This window comes from Anas acuta, chromosome 10 (assembly GCF_963932015.1).
Source record: "Anas acuta chromosome 10, bAnaAcu1.1, whole genome shotgun sequence".
NCBI lineage: Eukaryota > Metazoa > Chordata > Aves > Anseriformes > Anatidae > Anas > Anas acuta.
Genome location: NC_088988.1, coordinates 18,372,702 through 18,394,641, shown reverse-complemented (window position 1 = coordinate 18,394,641; position 21,940 = coordinate 18,372,702). Strand labels below are relative to the sequence as shown.

Below are 21,940 nucleotides of genomic sequence, written 5' to 3'. Positions count from 1 at the left end.
TTCTTCCCCATTGTGAAGCAAACACCTTTTACATTATGGTATCTCTATTTATCTCCTTGGAAATTGTCCCAGCTTACATTACATTCAACTCTTTTTAATATCATTGCTACCACTTAAAACACTATATAGCATTGTGTGGTTTTGCTGTTTTTGTTAGGAAAATTCCCACTGTATGTATGTTTGGGGAAGAGGTTCAAGCTATTTATCTAACATGCTGTGCAGCTAACCACAGAGTTGATTTTCCATATTTTATACGTTTTTCCGTATTTTATAGAGAGGGTGATAACAAGGTAAATTCAGCTTAGGAAACGAAATCTTTTTTCCCATTCCTAAATTTTAATTCTTCTCCTCAGTGTCCCAGACTTTAGGTTAATGGACAATCAGATTTCATCCAAGATGTCTCATAGCATAGTAAAAAGAAAGCATTGGAAGATATTTTCTCTTCTTTCTGATTCGAAATGGAGTTTTCCTTAGTGCTGTGGTCTCATTTTTACAGTGGTTATATTCATCTGTCATTTTGCTTAAGCAGTCACTCTTTAGGTCTTGATTACCCTTGCTTTGGGCAATCCTTTCTCTTTTAAATAATATGATGAAAGCAAATCCAGTGAGGCTTGCACAATGAGACCTTTAAGGTGCCGCCCAATCCTATTTGGTCTTGCTGCGACAAAGATTGGTCTTTCCTTTCATAGAATTCATGAGCACAAATGCAGTTGTCATTATACTTATAAAAAGCAGCCTATGCATGCAAATAGTTATTAACAGTATCAATGCAAGGCTCTTTCCAATGCTGGTTGAATTACTAGTAACAGAGATGTTTGTCAGTACCAGGGAATAAAAGCATTTCTCTTCGGAAGATCACTGCAGTCCTTCTGGACAAAACACTGCATGGGTTCTTAATATTTTAATATAATTTTAATATTTAAGAATATTAATATATTAATATTCTCCTGATTCATTTTAAAATGAATTATGACACACACACAATTGGGTTTTACTTAAATTGATAAAAAGCCAAGATTCAGTATCTGTTCAATATCCAGTTTAGGAGATTGGTTCATGTACCTCAGTGTAATCTATGTGGATGAATCCTGTTGGTTCATCCTGGGGTCTTCACGGTAGATTTATAAATAACTAGTGATGCAGACAGGAGGGGAAAAACAAAACAAAACCACAGGCTTGACACAATGAAAGCTGATAAGAGTTGCTTGCATCTCTGGGGCCATTGATTTAAAAACCTAACTACCTCTTAAAACTGTGTTACAGATTGTGAATTGTTGTTCTCCTAGATGGCTTTATGAATAATTCAAGTAACTGAACAGTACAGCCTGATCTTTATCACAACCTAGGAGAAAGAGCAACAGTTTCTTCTAGTATCTTTGGTTTTGGGGGTGAGGTTGCAAAATTTTTGAGTGCTTTGCATCAAACCTCTCCTTCTGTGTTGTGTCTGCCTGACAAGTAGAGACACTCATCACTATTTATACCTCAGTTGCAGGCAGAGTGAGTAGCTATGTTGCCACTGAATGCAAATAAATCAAAGATGCTAATTCCTTCTGGAGGTGTTTGATAGAGGTTTCTTGTTTCCTTTGTGCTATATGATCTAAGTCATAATTTAGCTCATGTAATCAATTTCTGAACATAAAATATTTGTAGAACTTATATATATTTTATGGACTTCTAATGGTAAATGCAACCCATTATCAAACTCAAAAAATTATTTAGTTATGTATTTATTACAAAGCCAACAATGCTGAGCTAAAAGTGAGAACCAGAAACAAAGCTAACTGATCAGCCTGAATAGAATTGGACTGTATGAAAAAAAAAAAAAAAAAAGAAGTAGGAAAAAACATAGAACAATATTTTGTGTTCAAGTTTTGAAACCTAGATGCATTGGAAAAGCATCTGTTTACTTTTTGTGCAATAATTACATTGACATGTGAAAGAACTATAGATAGCTATATTAATGTAACTGAGAACTAGGAAGGGTTATTTGATATAGGCTATTATTTTTGATGTCCCAGTCAGTGCACAGGAAAAGCGGCCTGGATGAAAGTCTTGATAGAACTTCATTGTTCAAATATATGAATAGAAATGTTTAGCTTATTGCTTTAACTTAAATTCTTTAGCAGAAAATCATAGGAAAAGATGAAAGCTTAAACTTAAAATAAGTAATTGCAATTGAAAAATGTTTCTCTTTCTGGCTCAATTAGGCATGTACTTAAAATCAATTTATTGGAATGGAGTCTGAAGAGGAAGCTGAAATTAGCACACTCTTTTAAGTGGTTAGCAAGTTTTTATGCTTTGATACTGGAGTTTATAGAGTGAAGCCAAAGGATTTTTTTTTTTTCCCCTATTGTGTTTGTTTAGGAAAAGTTACACAGAGCTGGGTAAATATAATCATTACAGAATTTAATGTTTTGCTATGGGGTTATTTGCACCAAAAACAAGCAAATAATGAAAAGAAATCTGAAGCCAAAAGAGATAAATGAGATTGCTACAAATAGGAAGGAAAAAAAATCATTTGTGAATATGAATGCTGAATAATTCACATTTTCTGAAATGGAATACACCATATAGTTTCTTTCCTAAAGTTACTGAAGAGTATTTTTAAATATGAAAATAAGCAGTACTAAGTTGCACCAAGGTTTTTGTGGGAAACCATGAGATTTTCTGATAGTTTCCACAGTAGAAATGCAAAATTAGATAAAAATACAAAGCTTTCTTCTCAAATGAAGTTTACAAATCTGCACAGGCATTTTTTCTTTGCTTTATTGATGCTTGCACAATATATATCAGCAGCCTAGTATACTTCCAATCACAATAGCATAATACTCCACTGATGACACCTGCCATCAGTTCCTTAGTTTCTGTTATCTCTACGGTGGCTCTAGCTTTTAAAGAGTTCATTCATTGGAGAGGAAGGAAAGGTCAGTGATCTCTTATTGTTCAACAACACCAAGGGGTTTTCTGAGATTGGCAACCAGCAGAACGTTGCAGTGCAAGTATTGTATAAAGCTGGCAGCATAGGCTTGCATAGTAGATCAGCGTTGTATGGCAAAAATAGAAAATGACTGATGTATTTTCTAGGTCAGGGCAGAGGAAGTTAAATAAACAAGGATACTAATGACTTGAGTAGGGGAAGGTTGTTATTAGACACGTATTACACCAACTGTGAATGGGCAATAGTATTTTTTTTTCTTTCACTCTACAACAATATACGAAGTCCTGAGCACTAAAATGCTAACCATTATTTTAACAAATTGGAAATAATACCATGCTTATCTTCGCTTATGTATCTCTTAGATATAACAGCACTGAAATAGTAGGCATTAGTGTGGATAGAGTTGACGTATCTTCCGTTCTAGGAGAATTATTTTGAAGAGAAATTTCCAGATAGTTGCTGTGGTACTTGAAGGTGTTTCTTATTTCACTTCTTCCCTTGAAATGTATTGCCTTACTTTTAAGACATTTTAAAAGTCTGTAATTGTTTAGGGAGGGGGAAGAAAAAAAAAGTAGATTAATAAATGCTTTAAATCATTTGCTTTGTTCCAAAAAATGTTCTTCACAGCCATAGCAAGTCTCAGATAAGCTGGTGGAACTCTGGGTTTTCTGAGATACTACTTAAGAGACTGAAGGCAGCAAGGGGAGGAATGACTCCTAAGGCAACAGGATGGTTTCTCCAGATCTTTAAAGGTCTGACCCTGTGCTTCAATTTGGAAGTGTGTGAGTAAGGCCTATGATGTCTGAAGGAGGAGTAATTAGGAAGAACAGGCTCAACAGGAAAAAGAGCATTGAAAGACCGTTTAAGGTTCTTAAAGAAAACTAATTTGTTTCTTGACTCTATTCTTCATTTGTAGCTATTTCTTAATTGTTTTACTCTTCTGAACTAAGTTTGAAAAACAAAAGTTTTGCCATTGAACAGCTCATAAGAGTAACCTTTACTAGAAATTTATCAGCTTTAGTACAATGCTGAGCAAATTTCTAACTGCCTTTTGAAAAAAATGAAAGTAATTTTTTTCCTTTTTTTTTTTTCTTACAAATGATAACTTTTCTCCTATGTAGTCTTGCTCCTTCTTTGTAGAAAGAACAAGACAAGGTTAAAATATTGTTATTTATTTAACATAATTGTTTGACAACTTACATTTAGAATTTGCACAATTCAAGAAGTCTGTGTAAATGTGACATAGGCACAAGTGACAGAAGCTGATCCTTAGCCTTCAGAATGCTTCTCTGAAGGGAGTTTTGATGCAGAACAGGTGGCTTGGCAGATAAATCTCCACCTGGATAAATCATGAGACATCAAAGTAGCCTGTTCTGACCTTTCTTCCTGTAAATCCAGACAATGCTTCTGCTACCTAAGGTGGAACCAAAGAAGATATTATTTTCTGCCTTGGCTTTATAGTGATTTTTTCTTAATTTTCTTTATTTTTACTTTAGTTATTTTTGTCATTCATATCTATGTTTTTAAGTAATTTTGGATTATTGCTAGGGTAAAATATGTGCAGAAAAATTAGAATGTTTGTATATTTGTAATAGAAGAAAAAAATGAAATCTACAAGGTTTAATTCTGAGGTAATTTCTCATTCCTAATCAGGTAAGACCTCACAGGGGTTAGATGAGACTTTGGCCCTCTCTTTGGAACAATTTAAAACAGAGCTTCTTTTTTTAAAAAAATGAATTTATTTCAGTTAAAAATAAAAAGGCATTTTATTTTTAGCCTTTGCAAAAAAAAAAAAAATCAGAGTCTATATCCACAAGACAACCTAAGAGTTGTCACCAAACTGCCAGATAACAAGCCTATATTGTCCAGGAAAATATATTACAGTTTTATCTACTTGTACTGTTCAATAAAACATTAGTATCTCAGCATTTTTATTTAACAATAGGCAACCTTAGGCCAGTAATTATGCAACAATTATAATCATAAAAACTGTCCCCTGCTGCTCACCTAGAAACAAGAATATATTAAACCAGAACTAACCATCTAAGAGGAAAGCAACAAACTACGCTCATTTTTAATGCCCCTGCAGTGCACCATGGGAAGCTAATAATTCACCCTCTAATTAGTATCCCTTCTGCTGCTGTTGGCGCAAGGACAGACAAAGAGGTATCCGCTTCATTACAAACTTGCCTTGGTAATCTTTAAATGTCTTTCTTCTCTGCAGGTTGAATGCATGCAATAGGGGCAAATAGAATGTGCAATTAAAAAAGGTTTGCTGGTATTGCTATTCTGACCATGCATGCTAAGTCTAATGAGTATACTGAAAAATCAAAAAAAGCCATTTAAATGCACTTTTTCTCTTTTTGGCTATGGCATATTTCTTCCTTTTTGTCCTTCATTAGTTTCTACATTAGCAGAAAAAAAGAGGATACACCAATGGGATAAGAGAGTGTGATAACTTTGCAGCATAACTGCAATAATTGCGTTGTTCAGACTTTGAGAAGTTGGTAGATGTCCTTAATCTGGTTTGAGAAAAACTGAATGATGGTAGGCCTTAGTGCTTTAGAAGATTGAGTTTATTTGTTTCAAGAAAGTATATCAATATTAATGCATTTCATTTTAAAAACCAGAATAATTTTGCCACAGGCCACTATGGGTTTGAAATACTATGAAGTACTTCTATGTTATTTTTAGTGTAGAAATTAGTGATAATATTACTGTTACATTACTACTTTCCTTTAACTGACTTGTTTACATATGCACAGTGTACTTGTTGATTAATTTAAGCTTATTAAAGAAAATGTTACATGCTTGAGGGTATTTTCAGCTTGCCAATGTGCAGCCAATTCCAATTATTATCAAGAAATTTTAGTTGTTGCAATGACCTGCTTGTACAGTAAAAACAACAACAACAACAAAAAACAACAACAAAACAAAAAAACACAAGGCAGTAGTGCTAAGAACTTGTGCTCTGGTTCAAATACGGCTTAAGTCAGTTCACTTATTTCCATTTGATAGTGATCTGGGTGAAGTCCGTTAGCAGTCTTGTAACAAAACTAGGTGAAATACTGCCACTCGAGTTAATTTTGAGGATTATCTTCTGAGTTTCAAATTACCTGCCTGTAACTTCCATTTATATCCAGTTCCCTGCGTGAACTTCTTGTCTAATCACTAGGAGAGTTTTGTATGCTTAGGGGAGATCAGTATCATGTCTTATTTTTTTGCGGACAGCCAATAGAAAAATCAAAGTAATTCATAATCACTCCCATCTGAATATGCTCAACTAAGAGCTGGTGGGGGCTGCGTTATCAATGTGAAAGGATGCATCACTCTTACTCAGCAACACTCTAGCCTTGGTGGTAGAACTAATTCTGTCCCACAAGCAATGAAGCTCCTTTAAACACCTTTGTGTGTAGCTGTTCCTGGCTCACTTGTCACTCTTTCTCCAGTGCTGCTGAGCAAATTGATCCTTCATATTAGCTGATACTTTACCTGTGATCCTTTCCCTGTCAGCCTTCCTGTGCTGCTGTTTTTTTGTAAGCTCACCTTACCTAGTTTTTCTTAATGCTCTATTTGCCTTCCTACTTCTTTCACCTGTTCCTACTGCTCTTCCTCTGCTCAGTCCTAGCTGTCCCAGTGCTTATCTCTTCTACTTCGCTATTATACCAAGAAATGTCAACAAGGAAAACTCGGTGGCTGTAACATAGAATAGAGCACCACTCTAACAAAATATGTAAATGAAGTGGCTGATCCAGCGTTGACTAAAGCTTTTTATTATTCTCATGAGCCCTGGACTGGTTCCTAAGTACCAAATTCCTAACAAACAACAAGGAAAGAGTGGATGTTTTGTCTCCAAAATTAAATAGGATCTTAATATGTTGTTCTCTCTGTCTAAAATAAAGATCTTTCAGAGTTTCTCAAAGGTGAGTCAAAGGACATCCAGTACGTAAGTTGCAAGTACAACTATTTTTGCTATCTTAGACTGTGCGTATACCTGAAGAAGGAATTTGATGCCATTTTAAGCTATCTTAGGACTCATGTTGGGAAATAAAAGATCTGGAGGTTGTCCTGTTTTAAAATCAAATAACAGGTATCTTATGGAAAGCTTACAAGCTCTTATCATTGATGTATCTCTCTGGGGAATAAATGGAGAATGTGATTAATTATTTCCATAAATTTAGCCTTAGCATTAGATTCACTTTGAAACGTCAAAATTTGATTTACTCAGCACTCAGTCATATAAAAATTACTTTCTAAAGAGTTACTTCGAAAGGTAATTCAGTAGTAGAAATTGTGCATAAGAAAATAATTGGATATAAATTATTATTATGTTGTGTTTTAGTGTAGCATGAAACCACATTTTGCATGAGTAAGAACAGAAATAAAAACAAAATATCCAAATGATATTCTCTTTAAAAACAACCATACACTTGTAATAAAGACTAAACTATAGGGCAACTGCTAAATTGCCAATGACATTGTGGAGTTAATGGATCTGAATGTAGTACTAGAACAGTCCCCCAAATAGCCATTAATCTCAATGGAGATGTTTTCTGCCTCGGTCATTATTGCTTATTGATCTGACACATTTGATCATAACTTCTCATCTAATTATGTCACAGACATTTGTTCTTATCCAATTATGTGGTGCACCATATCAGGTTACATTGTTTTTCATACATTGTTTGTCTCTCCTTTTTTTGTTTTTGTTTTGTAATACTGTTTTCCTGGTAAAAATGAGCTTAAATGTCTGGAACAAGTTGTGGAAATACTTAAACATGCTAATTTCTCTGGGGCAGGCCAGCATCTGCGAAAGGGAAACATGAACATCAGCTAGCCATGTTGGTTGTTTTTGCTTTGTTAGAACTAGTCTTTCTCAGGAAAAATGTCAAGGTTTTACTCTGTAAGAGGGTGTGCGTGTGTGTGTGTTTGGGGGGGGGGGGGGGGGGGGAGTGTCATCATGAAAAACTTTGTTTTTATACTTTTTAACTCCATACGTCCTTTATCTTAAATGAGAGCTTCCCATTGCTAGTCCTTGACACTCTGGCTCAACAAGACGTTGTGCTTCACTTATGTCCTCTGTGTCATTCAAAGTTTAATGCAGGGAAATGGAGCCAAACAAAGAAAACATCTCAATGACAAACATCTCCGCTTTTGCTTGTTCTAGTAATGAATGATGGCACCTTGGGGAATTATTATAATAGTAAATATAATAAAGTTATAAATACCAGTAAATAAATTAGTATAGATTCAAGCTTCATAAACGATATTTTAATTATATTACTTTATTTTTTCTTGGCTTTTATTTTCATAGGTATCACTATTTCTGCAAAAATTGTTTGTGTTAATCAAATTATCATTGATTGTTTTTAATCCAGAAAACCTTTTTCCTAAATTTATGTTTAGACTATAGGAAACTACCAACAGTTAGAGTCTGTTGCTCTAGTAGAAAATGTTTTAATTCAAGATTGCAATTCTTAAATGTAATTATTTGTTGTTCTTATCCAAATATATTGAATTTCTACTGTAAATACACTATTTTTCTTTAACAAAACACGTTACTATTTGGTGAGATGTGAGGTTTTTACTAGGGAGAAAAACAAAAGCAGAAAGTTCTTGTTTTAACTGATCAGCAATTTATATTGTCCGTTAAGGAAACCCTTGGCATAGCAAAAATTATAGTGGAGACTTTGCTGAGAAGGAGAAAAGGCATAAAACGTGTAAAGTTGTTAGAAGTATGGAAGGGAATGGAGGACTCTATCATTAACATTCTAGGTTAAGTTTCTGGTTATCTGAAGTCCTCTAGATTACATTCAGCTGACATGCTAATTTTTGCATCCCTTGGGCTTTAGAACACAGTTTTGTACCTAATAAGTCAATGAGAGTTTTCACTATTAGCTTCAATGCATTTGACTTCAATTTCTAGTTTCTGCAGGTGAGACTGAGAATAAACAGCAATAAAAAATGGAATAGTAACTAACAAAACAGATAAAAGTATTTTAACGTCATTCTTAAATAGCTTTTTAAAGAGGCCAGTATTTTACATAATGGTCCATTATTACTCAACCCTATATGTATCATCTATAAAATAATCTTGATTTAAGGTATATAATGTGTAATAGACCTGCAAGTAAAGGGTATCTAAAGATGTAATTACCTTGCTTGTGAAAGGTTGCCTCAGAAAATGGTTACTCTACACAACAATAATGTACCATTATGCTAGTTTTTTATATACCACAGCTGCTCCACTCATTATATGTTTTCACAGATTTTGTAGTGATAATCCACATATTGGCCTACTTTGCACAAAGTATAAACAAAAATATTTCTCACTGTTTATGATTAATCACTTGAATATTTTAAACATTAGAAGGTTCTAGAATATTCATAACATCTTAGACCTAAACTTCTGGAAACTAGAAAAGACATCTTTAATGGAGTTTTATGGTGTTTGCATAGCAATGCACAATTGAACAGTAAGACTATCAGCATCAACCCTTTGAGCTCTTGATCTGTATCAAGTATCTGTAAGAATACAGAAGGTATCTGTAGCCTATATGATTCCATTTAAATGGATTGAGATCCAGGATCTCTAAACATGTTAGAAAGTGATGTTTAGCATAATGGAAATGTCACCAAATGTTAGTGGTAACGGTGAAGACTTGACTGGCTACTATACGTAGGTGTAGGTACATAGGGATCTATGGCTTTGTTAAAATATATTTGTACCTACCTGTATTTGAACAGTTCTTGTTTTCCACTTCTATTAATTGAGAATTATTTAACACACCATGGTTATTTAAAGGACTACATTGTAAATTACATTTCTTTTCTGAGCTGAGCTAATGTTATTGGGCTGAATATTTTGTGCATGCACAGGATCAAATGATTATTAATAGTTCTAGTCTTTCCTGGGTTGCTAGCTGCACAATAATGAAAAAAACAGCATGGTCAAGGTACAAATCAGCTTGAAACATCTCCTGTGAACTTTTAATTCTAAATTAATACATAGCAATTAAAAAGCTTGTACTTACATATTTCTTTTAGACTACACTAATGGTTTGGAAGTAACAAAGACAGACATTCTGATTAGAAGAGACCAGGAGTTCACAGATCAATAACAGAATGTTGCAATACTTTCTGTAAGTCTGGATTATGTATTTTCTTTCAGAGACTTTCACTTTCAAAGTAATCATGGAAATTTGTAATTGTGAGATGAGAGTGCTTTGCTCCACAAATTCTAAAATAATGTAAAATTTAATATATCTCTGAGTATATCTGTCCTGCTATATACATTGCAGTAAAAATAATATCGCTTATATCAACTGAAGAATACAGACACACTTGCTTCTATGCCAACAGAGGCTATTAATGATGGAATTTCCTTGTGGGAGTGACAACAATATTTTAGAGCCCACAGACTATGAGCGTTTTTTTTAGAAATATTGGGCTCTCTTACCTCTTTGACCTTAGTTACAGTGACAGAATGCAACTAGGGACTTGGCTCCTGGGAGTCAAGGTTTCTCACATAAACTGCACAACCTTTTTGGAGAAGGTATAGCCAACAAATGCATTTCATAAACAGGTGAGGGCTCTGTGATCTTTCATAATTTCAGAAATTATTGATGGATGAAGAAGAGTTAGAAAACCCACAGATTTTAGACAATGAAGCAGTTAGAACAAATTTTTCCATTTAGTGAAAATTAAAATGTTTTGTTATGATAACTAAATAATTAAATATCGGACAATTTGGAATAAAGATGAATAAATTTATTTAATTTGCTTCTGACTTTCCCACTTTATTATAGTCAATGCTATCAAGAACCATTCACTGTGGATGTTGGATTTTGATATATACATATATATATATATATATATTTTTTTTCTCCACTGACTAATTGCATTTGACTTTTTGTCTTGTATATTTCTGCTTCAGACTGATAATTTTTTTTTTGTCTTTTAATCTGCAATGTCATTGATGCATCATCTTTTTCTCTGTTGAAAGAAACAGGTTGAGGGGTTGGATTGCTGAGACAGGATTACAACAGCATATTAACTGTCTTTCTGTTTCTAGAGATGTTGCAAGCTGCTTCTACTGTGTAGGGTAGTAATTATTAATAAATTTACTCTACTTTGTGAAGTCTGCCCTCAACCCTTCCAATCCCCATTCTTCAAAATAAAAAGTTGGACTTTAAAGTAGTAAGTGCCTAAGAAGAAGGAAGGTTTTTGACGCTGTCGCTAAAACGAGTACCGAAGAGCTTGCGTTATCCATCTCAGAGCTGGTATCTAAGATATGTACTATTTGAACACCAGTAAAAATTAGCTGAGAAGTTTATTTCATCCACAGAGCTGAGCAGGAAAGTGAGAGATACCCATCCGTGGACATCTGAGCATTTCTTGTAGAAAATCTGTTGGGCTATTTCTGTAGCATTAGAACCATGTAGCCTACCACAGAGACTTGGCCTTTAATGCCAAGACATTTTGGTTGCTACACCTCACATTCTTTCAAATGTGCTGCTCTTCAGACCAGTCTCTGTTCATACAGTCTCTGTGTTTTTGCTGCTGCTGGAGGAAATGTCTGACAGCCTTTTTAGAGTCTTTCTGTGATTTTTCAGGTTCTTGACATGGTCTTTGACCTAGCTGCCTCAATGTGCTGCTGCTACTCCCTTGTCTCTGTTCTCCCTATTCTGTACAAAATTTATAGCTGGATTGTACAGCCTCTGTCTTATGTTATAATTTAAAACTTTGATGCGATCTTTAACAGAAATACCTCAGTTGCAGGAGTGCAACATCACAAGTATGGATGATTACTGCAATCTTCACTTCTGCCACCTTGGACAGGCAGGTCCCCAAAGGGTTACTGTTAAAGCAGGTACAAAAGGGGGGCAAGCTGTCTACTGTCTATGCCTGTGTCAGCTCTAACATTAGGGCACAGATGAAACAATTCTAGTATCTCCTAAAGGGCTGCACAGCAGGATACATTGCACCGGCAGCTGCAGTATGTGTTGAAAGGCTGGAGCAGATGCTCTCTATTCACTGTGCTCACCACTGCAAATTTAGCACCAGCAACTTTCACAGACTTTGAGCCCTAGATATTGGGACAATATATTGACACTCAGTAGGGAATCATACTAGAATAAAGGAATAGTCTTTCTTTCCTTCCTGTCTTGCTCACAAAACACTAGAAACAACATGAATCTTACTGTTCAGGATATTCTGCTAGTTCATGAACTGAAACCTATTTTCATGCTTGTAGAAAGCTGTGAAGAGTATTATTTATAAAATGTCTACCATAAAATGTAAGTAGTGCTATCTGAAACTGCTGATTTCACCATGGCCTAAAGTGACTTTTTTTTTTTTTTTTAACTACTCCTAATAAACAAAGATTCCTATCTGCATTTACTTACTTTGAATTTTATGGAAACAGCAGTTTTCTCACTACAATAAACCCAGATCAAAAAGTGTTTTCTTTTGAATTCAGATCAGCCAAATGGGCATCTCTTTCTGAATTCATTTGTGCAGCTGATCTCTGATCTGCAGCGTAGCTAGGAGTTTCATATGGTAAAAGGGGTGTAACTCATTTGCACTGAATAATGTATGCATATATAATACGTGCAAAACAGCCAGAAGCCAGAGAAATATCCTCCAGCCATCTACCTGTGTTTAATAAAATTTACTGTCCTTTCATGGAACTCCACTCCTACAAGTATCCTTTAAAATTGAGATTAGATGTGTTTTACCTAAATTATTGTACTATCAGAGAGTACCATACTACCATCTTTCAGTGTGTTTCTTTTACAAAGCAGGACAGGAAGATTAGTTCAAAAGGATATAGCTAACTATTTTACATTACTTATGAATTCCATGCACCATTTAAGAATCCATTAATTTTGGCCTACTTGTTAAGATATTGAATACCTCTAATTCTTAGGATTTCCCATAGATGTCAGTGCAGAAGACAAGTGCACCTATTTTCCATTGTTACTGTTACATACAAGCTCTTTTTCTCTTATAATCTGAAAATGGTTTCTATAATGAGAAAAATATTAGAATGTATTTTTCTGGAATTTGACTGATATATTTTTTTTTTTTTCAGTCAGTCAAAATCTTACGGGAACCCTATGCAGAGGGAATGCAGATCATTAGGCAACTCACTATTATTCAAGTTATGCAAATCTTCATCGCGCCCTGTTGTGGTAAAAAATATTGGGCACATTAGTCATGGCTGCTGAGCACTTATATCTCCAAGTTAAGACAGTAGAAGGTAAAGGTGTTCAACCCCTCTGAAAGTAAGTGTTATTACATTAAAATAGATCTATCATACTAGATTGAAATGTTACAAGTATACTAAGAGTTCTCTGACATCTACTTTAAAATATGAACCTCTGGGGACTGGTCTCACACCATAATCTGAGCTGCAATATGAAAAGTTGTACTTTCAGAGCAAGCCCTATTAAGGCTGTTTCCTATTGTTCACATATCTTTTTCTTTCTTTCTTTTACTTTTTTTTTGTTTGTTTGTTTTGGTAGACATTTGTTCTTCCTCTACAAGTTGAAGCTGTCACTCTTCTCTGTTTTACCTTGTTATCTGGTATTTAAATATATACTCTCCTAGCTCCCATCTGCTCCCTGATCCTGGTTGCTGTAGGATCAGTGCCAAGCATGGAGTATGCATTATGATCAGGTATGCACTTGCAGCTCAACCTCACAACCAACAAGCTTGGAATCCTTTGCAGTCCCATGGGTTTGTAGCCCTGGAATGGGTCCTTGTATCAAAATTGTGTTAGCAGACTGCAGCAGAGGGCTACAGTTTAGATGGCCAAGAAAGCATATGTACCTATGTGGGCGTAATATATATTGGACTTTCTATTTACTTATCATTACTAAGATATCACCATTATCATCATTTGTGCCATTTAAAAGCTTCCCTGGAAATAATATTCTGAACAGTATAATGATTAGATATATTCTCTTTATTTTGTTAATCCAGATTTAGAAAGACTACCAAAGCGTTCTCAGATGTTGATGACACAATTGGATGTTCTGTGTTAGCAGCTGATTTTTGTCAGCTTACACTTTGGAAACATTTGGCAAGGCACATGAGGTTTTCAGTCCATCTCTCTCAAAATGACTTTACTGACGGGGATACATATTGTCATGCAAGGGGAAAACAATCTGCAAATCCTGTGGAGCTGGTGACCCAGCGGGTCGCAGCTTGGCTCCCAGTTTACTCTGGGGGCAGTGAAATAACATTGTTCTTTGTTTGAGATGTCTACCAATGCCACAGTCAGGTACCTGGCTGTGCCCTTTCATGTAGTTCCCACCACGTGCATTAGGCTTCTTTCTCAGTGCTCTATCAGGGTAGCATTTCTGTAGTAATCCCTGCAGACACAATTATTCTATCAGTTTTGTGTGCTCAAAATAGGAAGCAAATCCAATTCCATTCCTCATCTCTGCCGCCAGCAAGACACAGTTCTCCCAACACTCTTCTTTCTCTCAGGTTAAGTGTTGTAGCTGTATTTGTTTTACCCATGATGTAAAAAGCAGCCTTGGAACTTTTCTGTTAACCTAAGCTGTTGGGTTACCCCTATGATGATGCAGGACAGATGCATGAAATCATGTAACATCCATTCAGGTAGCATGTTAGATAATGAGAGAGGGCATGCAGTTAACAGATTTTTATTTATTTATTTTTAATAAAAATACTTTTCAGCTTGCATTCAGTAATGGCCCAACTGCTCATGACGTCGGGTTATGAGGAGTGGCTAAGTAACGCAAGGTAAATTATTCATTTGCTTAAAGCAAGTCTATAGGCCAGTGATCTGCTTAAGGCTGCCTTAGACCTGCATCTTAGTGCTGTCAGGATTTCTCAGACTGAGAAGGATTTTTTGAAACTTATTTGATGTGGAGTTTTATTACATTTGAACTGAAAATGAGCTGTTCTGGAGGAAATCCTTGGAGAAGCTCCACCAGTACAGGACACAACAAACAGCAGCAGCTGCAGCATCAGCATGCTCCTCACACTTTCAACTAGCAGCTCAATGAAAGATTTTGGCAAGGCAGAAGACCCAGTGGATGCCAGGTTGGCACCGGTACCTGTTGTGTTTTCTTGGTCTTATAGGATTGAAAAAAATGATAAAAAAGGTAGCCTGTGTTTATGATACTGCAGCTTGAGATGAGGGGGAAAAGGGGAAAATAAATTATTCTTTTTAGAGTCCCTTCTCTGTCATGGCCTTTTGCCTTTGTTCTTCTGCGTTCATTATATTAATTAGGAAAAATATTCAAAGTACTGATGTCAAAGACAGTTTCTGGAGTTGGATGATATCTTTTAAGGATAATAATTTAATGAATATTAACACTACAATTTCTTCTATATATTGGTCCATGTTTTCAAATTTAAATGTTTAAAGGCATGCTGATCCCATGCAGTATCTCAGCACAGAACAGGTTTGCCCTCTTTCCAGAACCAGAAGAAAACAGCTGTGCCACTGCGGTGTAATGCAAAAGCTAAGTGGGGGGGCCTGCTGGGGACAAAGACTATCAATTCAAGAGAACTGGCAATGTGACTGGTGGAACTAAGTAGCTTCATGTGGCTATGCGTTATATAAATATATCAGCTGAGGTTGGTGCTAGCTGGCAAGTTGCTGCACTGTGTTCTATTGCAAGACAGAGAGATCCTGAAACTACTTGTTTGGCATACTGTTACGTTTATTTGTCACAAGCAGCTAACCATAAACCTTTAGGTCTTGAAGGATGTTCTAGTTAAACGTATGCATTTCTTTATATTATATATCTCTGATGTTACTATGTTTATCTTCATACATAGCCTCTCTAAAACAGAACAGACTATGTCTCTCTTGCATGATCTAGAAGGAAACAAGAGGCCATTACCTTACTTACTGTACAATAACTTTTTGAGCAAATACACCCTTACTGGAACTTGTTTTTATTTTTTTTCCAAAAAAGTCTTTGATTTGTTGCATGGGAGAATTAAATTTTGCTATTTTAAATAACACCAATTATAATAACACCTTGGATTTTCAAAGGATAATATTTAATTTTCCTAAATGACTGATTTTAGTTTATCTTCATTTCCTATTTTCAGAGATCATAGGGATTTTTTTTATTATGATTCTTAATTACTATTCTTAACAATATGAAAACTTTTTAATAATTAAAAAATCTTAGTAGGCCTGATTTATATATGTACAATTATTTGAATTATACTGACATCACATATCCTTTCATAATCTAGCAATTGGTTTTCCCTTATACTATGACTTTGTTTAACATTTTCTAATTACTGGAATGAGGAGAGAATGGAACCTTCTTAATGTATGTTTTGTGCCATCTCTTAGAAAGATTTCCAGAGCTATGTATATGGGCTTTCTTTGGTAATTTCAGCAGAAACTAAATTTGTGATGAAATGTGTCCTCAGTATCTGTCTTCGTGAGGTGTGTTGAGGCTCTGCAGATACCACTAGTTTCTAATTAACTTGCAGGCTAAGTTCAAGTTGCTGACCTTTACCTGTAAAACCCCAAATGCCTTGGGACTAGGTCACCTGATACAATTTGTGACACTTCTTGCAGGTGCCATCAACAACTCACCTGTGACAATGGACCTCATCTTTAAGAGAATGGACCTGATGGAGAGGATGTGTTGTGCTTGTTTCTTCAGTCTTCACCCTGTAGACTTTCTGAGGGTGAGTTGGTTGAATTAAATGGTCTAATGGAATATATGAGTGCACAAATTATGAATACCATACTTATTTTGTTAGTTTGTACTTAAACAGCAAGATATACTTTGTCAAAGCAAGTCAGATCCTCCTAGTTCTCTATGGAATGATTCCTGTTGTGTTCAAACAGAACACCAAGGCAAGGCATAATTTGATTATGAGTGTTTTCTCTGTGACAGAAATGAAAGGTACGGAGAGAGCATTTAAGTGAAATATGTTATTGAAAAGGAATAATGGTGTGCTGAGTTTCATACACTAAAGAGCTGAACTTGGTTCTCTTTCCTGGCAGAGAAGCCCTATGGAAAACTGGGTAAATCACTTAAATTCCTAACTCCAATTAATTTCAAGAGGAATAAAATATCTAAATACTGATGAAGAGGCAGGCTTCAGCCACTCTCTAAATTGGTTAGTTAAAGTGGATAATAGCTTTTTTAAACTTTGAGTATTATAAAGAGGCATTCTGTGCATGGGAAGTAGTCACATGTTGCAGTGATGGACACCATATACCTCCAAGGTTTGCTTGTATGTATCTCTAGAGCATTACTGAAAATGTCTGTGATAACAGAAGTATACGTGTGGTTTTTTTTTTTTCATGTCAGTAGACCTGATGAAAATACAGTGAGATCCAAATTATTCTCTCAGTAGGGAGAATTACTTAATCACAGAGAGAATCATCTAAACAATTTAATCACAGTGTGGATATAAACTGTTTTTTGTGGACTCAATCCATATGTCAATCTTCTAAGTTCTGTTCATGGAAGTTCAGCACATTTAATAGGGGTTTATGTTGTTAATCTGAATGATTTTTACTTCCGGACTTATGAATGATGAGGAAAAAAAAAAAAAGGACTTATTTTTTGTGGAGATTACACAGATGACATGGGAAAGTATAAAAGAGGAAACACTGGCAAAACAGAAGATCAGAAAAGGAATTTGTTTTTCTACTGTATGGGTGAAACTAAAAAATCGAAAGCAAAGGATCTAAATGAAACTCAGTTTCTGATTTCCTCTAAAATCAAGTATGCAGCAATAGATAACACATTTAGATTTAATAGAAGCTCATAATGAAAGGTAAGTTAGTAAGAATTTTAGAAAAGCTGAGAGTAAATAATTTTATTCACACTTGTCAGCTAGACTGAAAAACCTATTTAGAACAAACGTGAAAAGATAGTAGTTGCCTTTGCAAAAGATATGAATCTTCTTAAACTATCTAAATAGGTGATTATATTTTATATTATGAACAGCTATGTTCAGAAGTATGTTTCTGGAGAAAAAGAAATACTAGGTGTCAGCATGATTCCTGCTTCAATCGCAGCTGTAGCAGATTTGAGCAATAGCTTATTTTATAGATTTGCACTTGCATTTCTTTAAGGAGATCAAAGCAAGTTTGATACAGTACACCAGTTGTAGAAAAGACTTTTAAAATTCTCTAAGTAGAGTTTGACAGTCTTGTTTTGAAAAAAGTATTTTGATAATTAGGTTCTGTATTTTGCAAAGACATGGATGCTTGTCTTTATGTGCCTCACTGAAGTCAGTGATTTTATGCATGGGGAGTTAAACTACTTATATCTTTATGCAGTCGAAGATTTTGACATTATTTATTGTTTAGCTGTTCCATGATGCAGTTGTCTTCTGAAAGCAAAGTGGATGAAATGCAGAAATGTTTTTTAAAAGGGGGAGGAAAAATGTGCTAAATGAATTAGTACTTATTGGCAGTTGAGAATTTTGCAACAAGATTTAAAACAACACCGAGAGATAGTAATTATTTACTGTGCTTCAGCTCCTTGAATGCAAATTAAGCATAAGCTAAGTAGATCATTACCTCTGTTTTGATGTCTGCATAGATAAACTATGAGGAAAAAATATCACTGATATGAGAAAGTGTACCTATACAATTATCTGCTCTCTTGCTGTTTACCATGCAAAAGTCCAAATGTTTTATTTCACCCTGACCATGTTAGCATGAACAGGGAGGTCAAAACCATTAGCAGATTGATCCTTCTCACACTCACATATTATGGCCCTATCCACTGCTGGTTTCACTTCAACGAGTTTTCTATTTCTCTTTCAACTAGCTAATTTAAATAAACAAAGTTTGGGGTTTTCGATTCGGTTTATCTGCCACTTTCTCTGTACTTGCCTTTTTTTCTGAGCTCTCTCCTCTTCATCTCCTTAGTCATTACCTCCTGCATGCTATCTTAATGTTTTCAATTCTTTTTATTTTTTTTTATGAGACTTTCTATTGGATAGAAGTGTCTCGTCTTAGGTAATCTTTATTGATTTTTTGGAAATGTTTCCAGATTCCTCCTTTTTTTCTTGTGGAAAGCTACAGGTTTTCTTAAGCATTGGAATTCAGCAAATACAGCCAATTGCCATCTAAGACTTATTAGCAGCTTTAATTCTTGAGAATCTACATTTATACATTTACATTGACGTTTACATGCCTATGTCTTAGTCATTTTTCTCACAATTCATCTACAATAAAATAAGAAATTCTTTAACATAAAATTAACGTTTATCCTAACAAATGTGACTGAATTGCCCATCACTCTTCTAACAATGTTTGATCAAACTGCCAGTCATTCAGCTTATTAGTGTCAGTATTTGTTTCTGATTTTATTCTTCAAGCAGAATTATTTTCAGTTCACTCACTAGTATCCTCCATTTCTGCACCCTTCGGTACTCCTTATACACAGGGCTCTTTTCTGGCTCACCTAATCTTTCATGACTGGATTCCTGCATCAGAGCTCCCCAGAAAACCTGAGGTCTCTGGTGGTATCTGAACAGCTGTGCAGAGCTGAACTCTGCTTCTCCATTGTATTTCCTATGGCATTATTTCTCCTTGTGTGTTTACACTGCGCTCTCAGGAACTGGGAGTGAAGTGATTGTGCAAGCAGGTATGGCAATTTCAGGGTGCTTGTGTGTTTGTGCAGAAACCCTTCCCAGGAGACTGGTTACTCATTTTGGCTTCTGAGAAATGTAAGGGGGAGTTGTATATTGTACACACAGAGAATCCAGCAACTTTGAGAGGGTTGTGTAACATCTGCTTTGAAGTAGAATGCTTCTAACAGAGTAAGCATTAATGAAAGGTAATTGGATGACAAAATAACATATTATAGAAAAATCCAGATGTAAATTATATGGGAAGGGCAGTTTAGTGGAAAATCTAGCACTAGGGCTGGAAGAGTCTGTAGAATCAATGAAATAAAATTTCTAGATTAATAGAACCCCGTTGCAAAGGTTAAACAAAATATAAATATGGAGGTAATAGCAAATGGGTGTAGAAGAGAGAGGACAGGATACATAATGAAATAATACTGAAGTATAACATAATGACATAACGTGAATTTGTTCTTTCAGTTATGGTCACCCCATCTCATAAAGATTGCAAAAGAAAAGTAGTTCACAGCAATTATAATAGACATAACCAACTGATATTGTAAATCTTATTAACTGATCAGGTGAGAGTGGGGCAGACAAGTTTAAAAACAAACAAACAAAAAAAAACGTTTGGATGTTGTATTTAGTGTAGTGTCACAAATACACGTTGGCACAAGGCCCTGTTTGGGTGTACAGTACAAAAAGCTTTGTATATCATGAAGATCTTAAATCAAATGAAAATCATGTATGTGTGGTTGTGTTTCTCTGCAAAATAACAGGTGTTTAATGCATGTATTAGGGCACCTGTTTTATTTGGCTGTTATTTGTCCAGAGATGCTTATTCATGCTAAATTTAGCAAGATTGTGGCAGAGCATGAGTTCACTCGGGAATGTGAATCTTTGAAATATGCTCTCACTGGAGCTTGGTGAATAATTTAACTCGCTAAATCTCTTTTCCAGCTTGCCATTTAACTGTGAATAGATTTCAGTTTTGATTTATTTTGTTCTTTATTCAAGTTATTCAACAAAAAGTTTATGCAAATGCATTGCAGCCTCAGGATAGCTCGTATATTACTCACAGACTATAGCTTCTGCTGCTGGTGATGGGACTGATTTGATACCCGTTTAAATAATTGGAAAGGCTCCTATATACTTCAGTTACAAAATTCTACAGATATTTTTCTATTGACTTCAGTGAGTGTGGGATGAAGCTGTGTTCTCTGCTGGCTACTCGTGCTGTGTGACTGGGCTGATAGCTCATATAATAGGGTTTCTGCTACTTGACTAGATGACTTGAAAATCCAGAGTTTTTAAAGATTTTCATGAGAATGTTCCTCAAAAGATGTATATGTCTTCATGATGTTTCAATGAATTTTTGCAGAAAGGTAAAATATGTGTAGACTTGCCAAAATGTCAGCAGAAAGCAATTCAACAATTGTATGGTACATTTGTAAACTCATTAAATAACCAATATATTTTTAGTATTTACCAACCTAAAACCAGCTTAATACATAAACTCCCAAAGGTATACTACATATATAATGGAAAAGTCTAATCTGGAAAGAATTTTTACTGACTTACAATATCACTGTTTTTGAAAGACTTCATAACATTGCTTTTAATACTTAAGAATGTATCTGTTTTATTTTCAGCTAGTAGTTCAGCAAGTTTGGGTTTCATTTCTTATAGTCAGAAGTCCTGTTGGGAAACGCGTCTGAATGAGAACTGCAGGATAGCAGCCTTGCACTATATGATTCACAAAAATAAAATATTCATACATTTCTAAATTATTTTCTTTAATCCCTGATTTTTCTTTAGAAGCGAAAAAAATAACAGTTAATTTTTGTCTGAAGTAAAATCTCTTGAGATGCTTGTTTCAGCGATCATAAGTTAGAAGAGTGTATCTATTAGGATTCTGTACTATCAAATCTAAAATATACCTGGGGATATTTCTGAATCTGATTTTATGATTATTAAGCCTTCTTTAGTTGTTTAGGAATTTAGAAAATACTTGTTTTATTTTTTTTTATTTACAATGATTAACCATAGAATAGCCTCTAATCATATTATTTGCTTAACCAAGTGAAAGATTTAGTAATGTGTACGTTTTCTTAGTAGTTTGGCTATATTTTTGTTGGTCAGTGCCTTGAATTGCCTCCTGAAAAGAATTGATGCTAAAACATTTGTAGAGACTTCATTTATATGCATAAGTATCACTTGATCTATCAATATTCTTTCAGTTTGCAAAGTTTCCAAAGTAGCTTATAAACACTTTTTCTATATATACACATCATCTTAATGCTACTAAGCAGTAAGTATTTTAATGATGAATCTTTATCTCCTGCTCTTCTCTCTGGAGGCAGTTTGATGAATTTTCAGTGGAAAGCC

General features: G+C 34.9%; 1 long non-coding RNA gene across 1 annotated transcript in view; it reads left to right on the top strand.

Annotated features, from left to right (window-relative positions):
- The first annotated feature begins 4,253 nt into the window (after positions 1 to 4,253).
- The window catches only part of LOC137862049 (uncharacterized), a 29,756-nt gene continuing 12,069 nt past the window's right edge, over positions 4,254 to 21,940 (top strand). The window contains exons 1-2 of the long non-coding RNA XR_011100033.1: positions 4,254 to 4,390; positions 16,527 to 16,639. This is a non-coding gene — a long non-coding RNA (uncharacterized lncRNA). The remainder of the gene's footprint in view (positions 4,391 to 16,526; positions 16,640 to 21,940) is intronic.